The sequence below is a fragment of the Anolis carolinensis genome, chromosome 2, assembly GCF_035594765.1.
Source record: "Anolis carolinensis isolate JA03-04 chromosome 2, rAnoCar3.1.pri, whole genome shotgun sequence".
Taxonomy (NCBI): Eukaryota; Metazoa; Chordata; class Lepidosauria; order Squamata; family Dactyloidae; genus Anolis; species Anolis carolinensis.
Window position 1 is genome coordinate 313,218,338 of NC_085842.1, and position 14,314 is coordinate 313,232,651.

General features: G+C 44.3%; 1 protein-coding gene across 1 annotated transcript in view; it reads left to right on the top strand.

Annotated features, from left to right (window-relative positions):
* Positions 1-739: 739 nt before the first annotated feature.
* skor2 (SKI family transcriptional corepressor 2) overlaps positions 740-14,314 on the top strand; it is a 91,728-nt gene continuing 78,153 nt past the window's right edge. The window contains exon 1 of the mRNA XM_062972574.1: positions 740-933. The gene's annotated coding sequence lies outside the window, so the exon portion shown is untranslated. The remainder of the gene's footprint in view (positions 934-14,314) is intronic.

Consider the following 14,314-nt stretch of genomic DNA (forward strand, 5'->3'; position numbering starts at 1 on the left):
CCCTAAACAGACTGAGAAGCGGAGTGGGCAGATCTAAAGACAACTTGGCAAGGTGGCACTACCTGGAGGAATCCTCCACCTTGTGTGACTGTGGAACAGAACAAACAACTCCTCATATGTGTGCTTGCCCACAATGCCCTGCCTCATGTACGGAGGAGGAGTTGTTTAAAGCTACGGACAATGCGGTTGCTGTTGCCCGCTTTTGGTCCAAAACTATTTAGTTGCTTGTGATTTTCTTTTTTCCCCCCCATCATTGTGAAATGTATTTGTCGTGAAATGCTTTTGACACGAAATAAATAACCCACATCTGCTTTGAACTGGATTATATGGCAGTGTAGAAGGAGCCTAAACTTGCCCACCTTTTCTTCATTTGTAACTCTTCTGTATAGTCGTAATTTAGCCCTCAATAAATTTCCAGAGACACATCCTCTGACTGGCTGTGTGCTTCTGTTAATATGGGCTTGTCCTCCAAGTCTGAGCCCCCGTCACTCACTGGAAAGGGGTCTCCTTTGGATTTCCTAGAGACTGGCGAGGCAGGGCAGCCTTGGTATTGTATTCCGGTTCCCATTCCAGCGCCTTCCCCAGTCAAAGAGGGGGCTGTGGAGGCGGAGGCGAGGCGGGTTGGAGGACGAGGAGGAGGAGGAGGAGGAGGAGGGGCGGGAGGCGGAGGCGTCCTGCCCGAGAAAGCCTTCCCTCCTCCCTCCCTCCCTCCCGCCCTCCCTCCGGCCCCGAGAAAGAGAGAGGCAAGCGGGCAGGCGGAGGAGGCACCGGGCCCCAGTCTGCCCCAGTCTGTGCCTCCTTCCTTCCCACAGAAGGCGAAGGGACCCCCGAAGGAAGGAAGGCAGGAAGGAAAGAAGGCAAGGCAGGCGCCCGGATGGCCCGCCAAGGCAGCACTTCGCCCCCCGGCGAGAGGCGGCTCCAAGGCTAAGGCAGGTAAGACTGAAGAAGAAGACCCTCAGAAGTCCTCAACACTCTACAGATCCCGGTTCCCCCCTCTAGGATCCTCTAACCATAAGTATTATTTATTTTTCGCAATGAAACCAAACGCAAGTAGGGGGAAAACCGTGTTTGTTTTTGCCTGCTTCCACTTCGGTGACCTGTGGAAAGTTTCCTTCTCCTTGTTCGCTTCGCAAAGCCTTTCATTCTGGGACCCGGCACAGCGTCACTCAATCGAAATAGATCCGGTACAAGTGGGAGATAGAGGGGGTCAAAAGTTAGGAGGGATTGGGTAGGATGCAACTAGGATGAAGAGGGGTCTTGGTCGCGTTAAAAGACAGCCACGATTACGATTGAATTGGACTGAATGGGTCACTTTTGAGATGGTTTGGTTAGGATGCCCTGGGTGTTTTGACTTCTCTGAAGATTTAAGGATTAATCCAGCCCAGATCACCCCAGAACCTGAACGGGAGTGGAAATAGGAGGCGCAGAGTTGGAACGAGACTCAAAATGCGATCCCAGATTAGAGGGAATGAATTGTGCTGGCTGCAAATCCATTATTATTATTATTATTATTATTATTATTATTATTATTATTATTATTATGTGATTCCCCGACTGCTTATAATCTTTCGTGGTAGGTTTCTTTCAATCTCTCCCTTCCTTGGGTTGCTGTGAGTTTTCCTCGCTATCTGGCCATGTTTCAGAAGCATTCTTTCCTGACGTTTCACCTGCATCTGTGGCAAGCATCCCCAAAGGTTGTGAGATATGTTGGAACACTAGGCAAGTGGGGTTTATATATCTGTAGAATATTCAGGGTGGGAGAAAGAACTCTTGTCTGCTTGAGGCAGGTGTGAATGTTTCAATTGGCAACCTTGATTAGCATTGATTAGCCTTTCAGCTTCAAATCCTGGCTGGGGAATCCTTTTTTGGGAAGTGTTAGCTGGCCCTGATTGTTTCCTGTCTGGAATTCCTCTGTTTTCTGAGTGATCTTTTTGTATTTACTATCCTGATTTTAGAGTTTTTAAAAATACTCCCGTCTTTTCCACTCGCCATCTCCTATTGTTTTATTTCCCTCGCCTCTTTTTCCTTCCTTCTTTTCTTTCCTTTCTTCCTTTCTTTTTCCGCCCTCCCCTCCATCCCTTCTCCCGCCAACTCCTCGCGGTTGTAATTGTCCTCTAATTTGTGGCTGGAGAGGCGTCTTCCTTGGCGGAGGGCGGATCTATTTGATTAAGACAATTAATCTTTGATTACAGGACCCGGCTGTCACTTGACAATTAAAAACCAAAAGGGGAGGAAAAAAGGACCCGATTTGGTGGCGTTTGTTTATTCGGTGCGGATGTTCATAACCCATAAGGTGCCTTCGTAAAAGAAACGAGCTTAAACTCAACCAAAAAAGAAAATAGTTTATAGTGTTGTGATGCTGTGAGAGGATCAATTCAGTTTGGGAAAGGAGGGGGATCCAAATTATTTGGGAGTTATGTGGAGTTATCTGAGAACAACTAGATAGGTTTGCAAATGTGTGAGAAAAGAGAGAAAGAAAGAAACCTATCTATCCAATGCAACATTCACACCTGCCTCAAAGAGATCAGAATTCTTTCTCCCACCCTGGACCTTCCACAGATATATAAACTCCACTTGCCTAGTTTCCAACAGACCTCACAACCTCTGAGGATGCCTGTCATAGATGTGGGCGAAACATCAGGAGAGAATGCTTCTGGAACATGGCCCGGAAAACTCACAACAACCCAGTGATTCCGGCCACGAAAGCCTTTGGCAACAAACCTATCTCTCGTTTGTTGGATGGCTTTTTATCTCTTCCTTTGGCTCTTTCCTTCCACACACAGATCATGATCCAGAAGCTGTGAGTCTTTGAATCAAACCGGAGTTCGTTTTTCCACCGGAAAGAAAGGGAGATTTGAAGGCTGAAGATTTGAAATCTTTCCAAAAGATAGAAATGGCGAGATTTCAAAGTATAGCCTTTGCAGGCTCTGCCATCGGATCTCAGACAATAAAACAGGGGAAATCCAGACAAGAAACAATCAAGGCCAGCTAATACCTCCCAACAAAGGATTCCCCCAGGCTGGAAGCAGCCAGGCTTTGAATCTGCAAGGTCAATGCTAATCAAGCTGGCCATTTGCAACATTCACACTTGCCTCAAACAGACAAGACTTATTTCTCCCAACCTGATATATAAACCCCACTTGCCTAGTTTCCAACAGACCTCACAACCTCTGAGGATGCCTGCCATAGATGTGGGCGAAACATCAGGAGAGAATGCTTCTGGAACATGGCCATACAGCCCGGAAAACTCACAGCAACCCGAATCTCAGCCTCCTGGGGAAGCAGAACCTGCTCATGCCCAGAGGCATCCTTTTGATTGTAGTACTCCAAAACAGTTGGGACCCGCAGCACAAATCTGGGAAATATTATTATGATTGCTGTTATTATTGTTGTTATATACTTTATTTTTCATTTTTCATTACTTCCCCCTTTTGCTATGTACTGTTTTCGAAAGGACTCCTTTTAAAAAAAAACCTTTAAAAAGAAAATACAAGCTCCTTTTCCTTCCTTTCTCTCTTCATTCAGAAGAAATGGTCAGAAAGCAGCCACAAATCCCCTCAAGGCACCACATGCCTTCTTCCTTCCTTCCAGATGCGCTTTCGGTTCTCCTCCAGACCTAGGCTGCATCCACACTGGAGAATTAATGCGGTGTAACCCCACTTGAACTGCCCTGATGTGGAATCTTGAAATTTGCGGTCAAACGAGGTATAGAAGGAACAGGACCTTGTTGTAGTTTGACAACAACTCTCAGGATTTCATAGCATGGAGCCATCCATGGCAATTCAAGTGGGGACAATCTGCATTCATTCCACAGTGTAGCTAATAATAATAATAATAATAATAATAATAATAATAATAATAATAATAATAATAATAATATCATGCGGAATTCACTAATGTTATAAGCATTCTGTATTAATTTTGAGGAATACCCACACTAAGAGTAATCCTTTGACTCTAGATATGTTGATTTCGCAACTGCGGGTATTCTCAGTAATAATAGATGCTTCCCTATTTAGTCCCAAACCTTTGCAGCTGGACACCCGAACACTTTAATAGAATTTACTCTGGATCAAAGGGCGGATAAAGGACCCCAAGGCACCCAATCTCGCCTGAACATGGAAGATAAGCAGGGTCGGCCCTGGACAGCATTTGGATGGGAGGCCACCAGCACCATCTTAGTTGCTGTGGGCTGTATTTTAGAAGGAAAAGCTGGCAAAACCAACTCTGGGAATTCTTTGCCTAAGGCAACCCTATGAAGGTCGGCTCCAACCAATATCACTCCAAAAGACAAAGATATCCAGAGAAGAGGCGCATTTGGGGAGCTGTCCCTTCAGCACCAGCAAAAGGCTGGGAAAGTCGCTCCCAAACACTCGCAGAATCATGGAAGGAGACTATTCTTTCCCTTTGATTCGAGTTTATCTGCTCTTTAGTGCAAATCTGGGGCCAGGAGGAGGAATTCTTCATGAAGGGCCCGATCCAGATCGAGGCCTGAAATGCTGTGTGATTCTTTCAGAGGAGAATGTTGTCAATATCTCCTGTTTTTTCCTAGCTTCGACTTTGCACATTTCCCTTCAGGAAATAAAAATAGCCATGGTGGTTTTAAAGCTTCAGTTATCCCAAAGTTTACCCCTCACACATTTTATCCTCTAGATAATTTCGCACCATGGGATATAATGGCACCCACCTCTACATAACAGATATTATTTTTTAAATCTTGGTCTGCATGCTATGAGTTATTTGCAGGAGAGTAGATCTATTGGCTCAATGGGGAGCCAAAAGTGAAGTCAACCCACTGATTCAATGGATTATTTTGAGTAACCCCATTGATTCAATGGGCTACTCAAAATAATCCACAAAATCAGGGCCCCTGAGATATACAAATAACCCTACTTAAGTCCCATTATAAGGTGATATAAATAACTACAACGACAATACAAGGCTATTGAAAAATCCTGTCTTTCCTGCTACTGGAAGAACAACTGACTGGGCAAGTGAGTTACTTTAAGTAACTCCAGATAGATATAGATACAGATACAGATATAGAGATAGATATCCATATGTGTGTGTGTATATATCCCCATATATGGAGAGGACTGGTCTTTCACTCGTTTGGAAAATGACCCCACTAAAACAAACTGCCTTCGCTTCTGTTTCTTTGGCACAAAACTCAAAGGAACTTTAAGGATCCGGATTTGAAAATGTTGCTTAAGTGGAGTCTAGGCTAAGGTGAGCCGGATTTGCATGTCACGACCTGGAAACGGAAAGACTCTCCTTGTCTCCCGTGGGTGGGAAAATGTAAACAGGAAACAAGGAGAGGACACAATTCGGCAGGGCCAGAGTCCCAACATTGCTGAGTATCCCTCGACTTTCTTACCACCGCCCTGCCAAACTGCCTTCAAGCCTCATTCAATGGTCAGTGTAGATAAAACCTTCGGACTCTGGGTTTGAAACCGGTTCAGCCCTGGAAAGCCACCGGGTGGCCTTGGGCAAGTTGCAGAGGAAGGCCTTTGCGTCCAGTCTGGCCACAAACCGGGGTCCCTTGAAGGCACAGTGAGGGAGCAGGCCTTATATTGAAGTTTAATTCTGATTTTTGCCAAGGACTTGTGGCAAAACCTTCGCCCTGTATGAAGAAACACTTTCACTATCTCACCCTGTACAGATTTAACCATCAACGGAGAAACTGGGAATTATAAACCAGAATAGATGTTGAATGGTTCTGATCTCTGTTTTCCTTTTCCGGCGCCTGCACTTCACACTGTGCCAGGGCGAGTCTACACTGACCGCTTGATGTGGGTTGAAGGGGGCCAATTCGGAGGCTGTTCGGGAAGAGCCCATTCCGCACATCCGCCTGATTCTTCTACAGATCGCAGATTTCGGGGGAAAGAAACACTCCCTCTTCTGCCGGTTTCAACCCACCTTAAATGGTCAGTGCAGCTGTGTCGCAACCTGGCGTCCAAACCGACTGGGATTTGAGGCTTCGGGTTCCAAATGAATCGTTTCCAATGGCTTTTTCTTATAATACGCAACAAGTACTAACGGAGAAGGAGGGGAACGAGACTGGAAGAAAAAGGATTAAACATTCGGCTTTGAAAATAACAAAACGTCCAGTTTAAAAAAGGACAAACACTGTCCTAAAGTTCTTAAAGATCTTCAACATCTTTCCATTTCTCATTAAAGGCTAAGCAAGGCGTTGGAGATGTTTTTAAAAGATATTTACTACCAAATGATTATAATTTTCAGTTCCTTTTAGTGGCATGAGTTGATCAACCCGAGGCGCAGCTCCAATCCTAAACCATGCGCCTTTTGCCTTTTCAATGCGCAGGATCGCGCTGTCTTTGAGAGTTGCGCCTTTTCAGGGCCTCGAGCTCCGGCGCCGCCTCATTAGCGGAGGTTAATTAGCCGCCCCTTAAAACCCGGCAATGAAACCCTGGCTCCATCAAAGCCATTCAGCCACAGTCGCTGGTGAGGCTCATCTTCTTTGCGCGCTTCCTCCTCCGTTTCCAGGGAAGTCTTTCCGGATACAACCTTTCAGTCTTCGAAGCTTCGGCTGCAAACGCCTTTGGAGAGCCAGATCAATCAAATCCAAGGGAAATTGGAGGCCTAAATCTTTCCTTTTTCTGCCTGAAAGCCAAATAAATCGGCAAGACGCGGGAAGACACCTGGGATCGAAGTTAGACAAAAACAACAGGGGAAGAAAAGGGAGAGAAGAGACCATCCAGGAATCGAGAGAAACTGTTTGCGCCCAGACTTTGGAAAGACAGACCTCTGCACTGCGCATTATTTAATGCATTTAATCCCTATTAAGTGGTCAGTATAGATATGACCCCCCAAGTCACACTCTCAGAGGAAAGCACACCCTTAGAGAAATTTCTTGAAGGTACACAATAGTAACATATTTGTTGTCGAAGGCTTTCATGGCCGGGATCACAGGGTTGTTGTATGTCTTTCGGGCTGTGTGGCCATGTTCCAGAAGTATCCAAGCCACACAGCCTCTGAGGATGCCTGCCATAGATGTGGGCGAAACGTCAGGAGAGAATACTTCTGGAACATGGCCACATAGCCCGAAAGACATACAACCACCCAGTAACATATTTATTCTCAAACTCTCCAACAGAGAGGAGAGCGAATTGGCTTCGGTGCCAAAAAAAAAAAAAAATGGGGAGCAGGAGTATTGTGGCACCTTTGAAACAGATCAGTGGTATTTCTGCATCTGGAAAAAGGCTCCACTGGCCTTCCAGATGCCAAATATCAACATCTAAAAGACTTTTATTGGGGAGCATCACTGGAAACACTTCCATTATCTGAACTGCGAATTTCATTCCTATTTTGAGTTGGAATTGCGCGTCCAAATAATGTAGTTTGAACTATATCATACGGGTCTACACTGGCTATATAATGCATTATTTGGCAGTGCAAATCTAGATATTTATTCATCGTATAAGAAGTGAACCGAGGGTACAATTTATTTAAAAACACAAAGTTAAAAACTTGGCATGATATTTAATGTCCTTCGACCAGTAGCTGGCCAGTTGGAGTGCCTCTGGTGTTGCTGTAAGAAGGTCCTCCCTTGTGCATGTGGCAGGGCTCAGACTGCATTTTAATAGGTGATCTATGGTTTGCTCTTTTCCACACTCACATGTAGTGGACTCCACTTTATAGCCCCATTTCTTAAGATTGGCTCTGTATCTTGTAGTGCCAGAGTGCAGCCTGTTCAGCACCTTCCAGGTCGTTCACTCCTGTGTGCTCAGGCGGGAGTCTCTCATCCAGTCTCAGCCACTGATTGAGATGTTGGGTTTTAGCCTGCCACTTTTGGGCTCTTGCTTGCTGAGGTCTTTCTTCAAGTATCTCTGTAGATCTTAGAACACTAGATATCCAGACAGGTCCCAGATAGAGAAGAGCCATTGAACCAGGAGGATTTATCTCCCTCTTGATCCATTAGCACTGAAACAATAACTCTGTCCCAGGCTCGATCTACACTAAGGCTTAATTGTGTGGTGGAGCCCTTGCTGGTGTTGTTGTGTGTCTTTTCCCGACTTAGGCGAATTTATCAGGAATATTCTTGGCAGGATTTGTTGCACTTCCCTCCCTCTTGTGACCTGGGGAAGACTATCCTGGTCCTCCTGGGACTCTTTTCCCTGATGAGATGCCTCCGCGTTTCCTGGGCTTCACCTGCTTAGGAAGGGAAGAATACTTCACTTTTTTTAAAACCTTCCTTTCCCTTAGGATTTCTGAGACCTTCGCTTTCAAACCGGAGCTCGCATCGCCACCAGAAACACTTTAATGTCGCGTTTTATGGCAGGAGATTCATTCATTATGGATGAAACGTTTGCAGTGTCTTCCTGCTTCGGAGCTTTTTCTTTCTTTCTTTGGAATCAACGAAGCAGGCTTCCCTGCATCTACACTGTCAAATTAAATGCACGTTCATTGCCATTTCTCGTTGTGATGGACTCCTGGGAGTTATAGTTTACAGAAAGCACCGTTTCATTTTTCTTTTCAGTCTTAGGTTGGATCTTCACAGCTGTGTATCCCAGGATCTGATTCCAGATAATCTGTTTAAACAGGATTATATGAGTCTCTACTGCCTGATAATCTGGGATCATATCCTGGACTATAGGGGCCATGTAAAATCTATGCTGAAATACAAAATCCAGATTATCCGCTTTGAACCGGATTATATGGCAGTGTAGATTCATATAATCCAGTTCAAAGCAGATAATGTGGATTCTCAATTTTAGGTTGGATGTACACTGCCCTGTATCCCAAGATCTGATCCCCGATTATCTGTTTTAAACCGGATTATATGAGTCTCCACTGCCAGATAATCAGGGATCTTCTTTTCAGTCTTAGGTTGGATCTACATTGCTGTGTTTCCCAAGATCTGATCCCAAATTATCTGTTTTATACCGGATTATATGAGTCTCCACTGCCAGATAATCAGGGATCTTCTTTTCAGTCTTAGGTCGGATCTACATTGCTGTGTATCCCAGGATCTGGTCCCAGATTGTTTGTTTTAAACCGGATTATATGAGTATCCACTGCCAGATTATCATGGATCTTCTTTTCAGTCTTAGGTCGGATCTACATTGTTGTGTATCCCAAGATCTGATCCCAGATTGTTTGTTTTAAACCGGATTATATGAGTCTTCACTGCCAGATTATCATGGATCTTCTTTTCAGTCTTAGGTCGGATATACATTGCTGTGTATCCCAGGATCTGATCCCGGATTATCTGTTTTAAACCGGATTATATGAGTCTCCACCAGATAATATGAGATCAAATCCTGGACTATAGGAGCCATATAAAATCTACAGTCATATAAAATCCAGATTATCCGCTTTGAACCGGATTATACGGCAGTGTAGACTCATATAATCCAGTTCAAAGTAGGTAATGTGGATTATCTGTTTTGATAATGTGGGTTATATGGCAGTGTAGAGAAGGCATTGCAGTATTGTTCCTTCCTTGCCTCTTTCTCAAATCCATGGAAAGGTTTCAGTGGAGTCTCAATGGAATTAAATGGGCTTCTTTCCAGTTAAATAGAACTATTTAGGTTCTTGGCCAATGGAGGCGGAAACTCAAGCGTTTCAGTCCTCCCTGCATTCGTCTTCCGACCTGAAAGGCAAGTCGGTGGGTTTGGAAATCCAGTGGATCCAATGGGAAGCTCACCTAAACTCCAGTCTCAACCCTCCTCCCGTCCCCCTCCTTCTCTCCCTGCATCTCGCCTGGTGACCACCTACTGCTTTATGGTTGCTTTGTTCCAACGACGACAATCAAGAGAATACTTTATTTACTGTTAACATTCACTTAAAGCGGGATGTTAATGAGGCCTCGCAATTCGCCAACGAGAGGGATTCCTCCCCCTTCTGTTGTTTAAGCTCTCTTCCTGCGCCCTCCCCTCGCTTCGCTTTTGAGGAGATTTCGGGAGAATTTGAAGTCAAAGGGATTGTGTTTTGGAGAGAAAAGAAACCCATGAAGGTCTCCTTTTCTCTCCAACGACGGGTTGTTTGTTTCTGAGGCTCTTAGGAATGGTGAGAGTTGAAGTCCAAACACCTGGAGGGCCCAAGTTTGCCCAGGCCTGCTCTAACTATTGGTATAGGATCCCAACATGAAAGAGTTTTGATACCACTTGAATTGCCATGATTCAAGGCTATGGAGTCATGGAAGCTATAGTATTATTAAATCTGCCCAAGAGAGGTGGTGCTTCGCCAAACTACTGTAGAGTCTCAATTATCCAACATAAACGGGCCGGTAGAACGTTGGATAAGCGAATATGTTGCATAATAAGGAGGCATTAAGAAAAAGCCTATTAAACATCAAATTAGGTTATGATTTTACAAATTAAGCACCAAAACATCAAATTTGTTGTATGACAGAAAAAGTAGTTCAATACGCAGTAATGTTATGTAGTAATTACTGTATTTACGAATTTAGCACCAAAATATCACGATATATTGAAAACATTGACTACAAAAATGCGTTGGATAATCCAGAACGTTGGATAAGCGAGTCTTGGATAAGTGAGACTCTACTGTACATAGCAGTACAAGTGGGGATAAAATACATTTATTCTCCACTATGGTTCCCCTGCATCTACAATGGACCCATTACATCGAAATAAATAACCTATGTATTGGGTTGCTGTGAGTTTTCCCGGGCATGTTCCAGAAGCATTCTCTCCTGACGTTTCGCTTGCATCTATGGCTGGCATCTTCAGAGCTGTGTTGGATGTGAGCCTTCAACAACTCAATCAAGTGCCAGCGAACACCTCCCAAACAGAGGGTGCCTCCAGACAACAGAGGCCAGGCTACCTCTATGGAGATACCCCCACTGATTGACTTTGCAGTTTCATGGCTATTCAATGCTAATCAAGGTGATTAATTGCAACGTTCACATTTGCTTCAGACAGACAAAAGTTCTTTCTTCCACCCTGGACTACATTCCTCCTATATGCCCATATATATGCTCTACTTGCCTCACGTCAAACAGACCTCTGAAAATGCCAGCCTCAAATGCAGGCGAAACGTCAGGGGAGAATGTTTCTGGAACACGGCCATACAACCCGGAAAACTCACAGCCACGAAAGCCTTCGACAAAACCTATGTATTGACACCATCTAGAAGTAGAACTGGGTCTACTTCTAGATGGGGAAACTGGATTATTTTGTTGTTGTGCACCTTGTTCCAGGCATTTCCGATTTAACGCGCGCCTGTGAGGAAGTCTAGATTTGTTCAAAGGTTTTGTTTCGTTTCGGTTGTTTGCCTTTGCCTCTTTTCTCTGAGGCTGAGAGAGTGTGACCCCCCCCCCCCCCATAATTAATGCAGTTTAATGGTCACAACTCAAATGCTATGGAATCGCAGGATTTTAACCAACTTCTCTTTTAGTTTAAGTTTTATAGGAAGAGCTGCTGTGTGCCTTGGAGCCAGAATTGGAATCAAGGCAAAAAAAGGAGGGAAGTGGGTTTAGGTTTATCCACAGGAAGCCAAGTCCCACTTTCCCAGGAAGAAACACTATAGAAATCAGTGGGAGCTGCTTCTGAGTGGAACCATATAAGGCCCCTTCTACACTGCCATATAAAATCCGGGTTATCTGCTTTGAACTAGATTGTATTGCAGTGTATGTAGAAGGGGCCTTAGACGTGGAGCAATGTTTCAAGAAGGAAAAAAAATCCACTTCAATTTTAGGAAGAACTTCCTGGCGGGAAGAAGAGATGCTTGGCAATGGAATGCTCTGCCTGGGAGTTGGGTGCAATCTCCTATCTTTGGTATTTTGTAAACAGAAGCTGGATGGTCGTCTGTTGGGGACGCTTTGATTGTGCTTTTCCTGCATGGCTGAAAGGGGTTGAGTGGCCCTTGGGGTCTCTTCCAACTCTAAGATCGTAGGTCAGTCTTGCAATAAAGGAGCTAAATGGGGGGGGGGGGGGCAGGATATTCCATCTCAAAGATGGGATAAAGCCCTCTTGTAGGATCTGCCTTGGATTTTGCCCATGCCTGATCTATATTCTAGTTTCTATTCTATATTATTATTATATGCTTTTCTCTTAACCCAGACGCCACTCATAACATTAAATACAGTGCACTTAAACACCTACAACATATTAATATCAGCATAGAATATTACCAACCTAAAATTATTATTGTGCTCGTGAAGGCTTTCATGGCCGGAATCACTTGGTTGCTGTGAGATTTCCAGACTGTATGGCTATGTTCCAGGAGCATTCTCTCCTGACGTTTCGCCTGCAACTATGGCAGGTATCTTCAGGCGTCGTAAGATACTGTATATTGGAGAATAGGCAAGGGAGGTTTATATAATTGTGGAAGGTCCAGGGTGGGAGAAATAATTCATGTCTGTTGGAGGCAACTGTAAATGTTGCAATTAATCACCTTGATTAACATTGAATAGCCTTGCAGCTTCAAAGCCTGGCTGATTCCTGTCTGGGAGAATCCTTTGTTTGGAGTTGTTAGTTGTCCCTGATTGTTTCCTATCTGGGATCTCTCTGTTTTCAGAGTGTTGTTCTTATATTTACTGTTCTGATTTTAGAGGGTTTTTAAAAATATTGGTAGCCAGATTTTGTTCATTTTCATGGTTTCCTCCTTTCTGTTGAAATTGTCCACATGCTTGTGGATTTCAATGGCTTCTCTGTGTAGTCTGACATGGTGGTTGTGAGAATCTGTGTCCCCAAATAACATGCTGTGACCAGGTTGGTTCATCAGGTGCTCTGCTAGGGCTGACTTCTCTTTGTTGAATTAGTGTGCAGTGCATTTCACATTCCCTGATTCGTATTTGGGCAATGCTGCTGTGTTTGGTGGTCCCTCTGCAGACTTGTCCACAGCTGCATGGCATACGGTAGACTCCTGCAGAGGTGAAGGAACCCCTGTTGTCCTTTACTGAACATGAAATAATAATAATAATAATAATAATAATAATAATAATAATAATAATAATTTATAGTAACCTTATTATTACTGTTGTTGCTGCTTTTAACCTCTAGTCCTCCTCCTGTGTAGTCACCTCAAATACTACTTGCTACTCAAAAATGAGTGAGTTTGTGTTGTCGAAGGCTTTCATGGTCGGAATCCCTAGGTTATTGTGAGTCTTCCGGGCTGTGTGGCCATGTTCCAGAAGCATTCTCTCCTGACGTTTCGCCCCCATCTATGGCAGGCATCCTAAGAGGTGTGAGGTATGGATCTATCTACCCAATTGCAACATTCACACCTGCCTCAAAGAGATCAGAATTCTTTCTCCCACCCTGGACCTTCCACAGATATATAAACCCCACTTGCCTAGTTTCCAACAGACCTCACAACCTCTGAGGATGCCTGTCATAGATGTGGGCGAAACGTCAGAAGAGAATGCTCCTGGAACATGGCCATACAGCCCGGAAGACTCACAACAACCCATGAGTGGGTTTGCTTTTAGGAAAGATATATTTTAGAAAGAAGCTGCTTTCTATTTTTCAAAGTTCACAGGATTAAATGAGGAACTCCCTGAAGCAGCCAGCTTCTTGGCCCCCAATGCGCTTCCAGAGACTTGAAATGCTCTAGTCTCCCCCTGAAATGAATTAAAAGCCCCCCAACATGGAAGTTGGGTTTCTCCCCCACCTCCCTATTGCAAATGCAAAGTGATGCGCATATTGCATGCTTCTTCTTCCAAGCGACTTCTGGCGAACTGTAGATTTCAGAGGTTTGCACCACCTTGATCCATTTTTGCCCCCCTCCCAGACTTCCTTCTCCCCACTCCCAAAAAGGGGGAAAACAGGAACATCCACAGCGAGGAAAGGAAAGAAGGTTGTGGCTTGGTCGAGGAAGAAGACCGGCTCCCCTTGGAGACCCAGGAGAGAGAAAAGCAGAAAAACTTGGGAGGGAAATGGGGAAGGGCCCCAGCTGTTTGTAGGCAGCCCCATTATCCCCTCCACGGCTATTCTGGGCTGAGCAGCCTTGCAGAAAGGAGAGCCCTCAGGTAACGGAGGCTTTGGGTCACGAGTCGGAGGAAGGGGTCGAAAGAGGAGGAATCCCTCTCCAAAAAAAAAAAAAAAAAAAAACAATATCAAAAGCCCAAAAGCTAATTTCCCGACTTTGGATTTCTGCACCTCTTTCGGGGACGTGAAAAATATAATTCGCTATGGAGTTATTTATTTGTAGGAGAGGACCCGATCGCATTTAAATCCTTATTATTATTATTATTATTATTATTATTATTATTATTATTATTATTATTATTATTATTATTATTATTATTATTATTATTATGCATCCTTGCGCCTCCGTTCATTCTTCTCTCGCTGCTCCTTCTCCGCCGTTTGTTGCCTCTTCT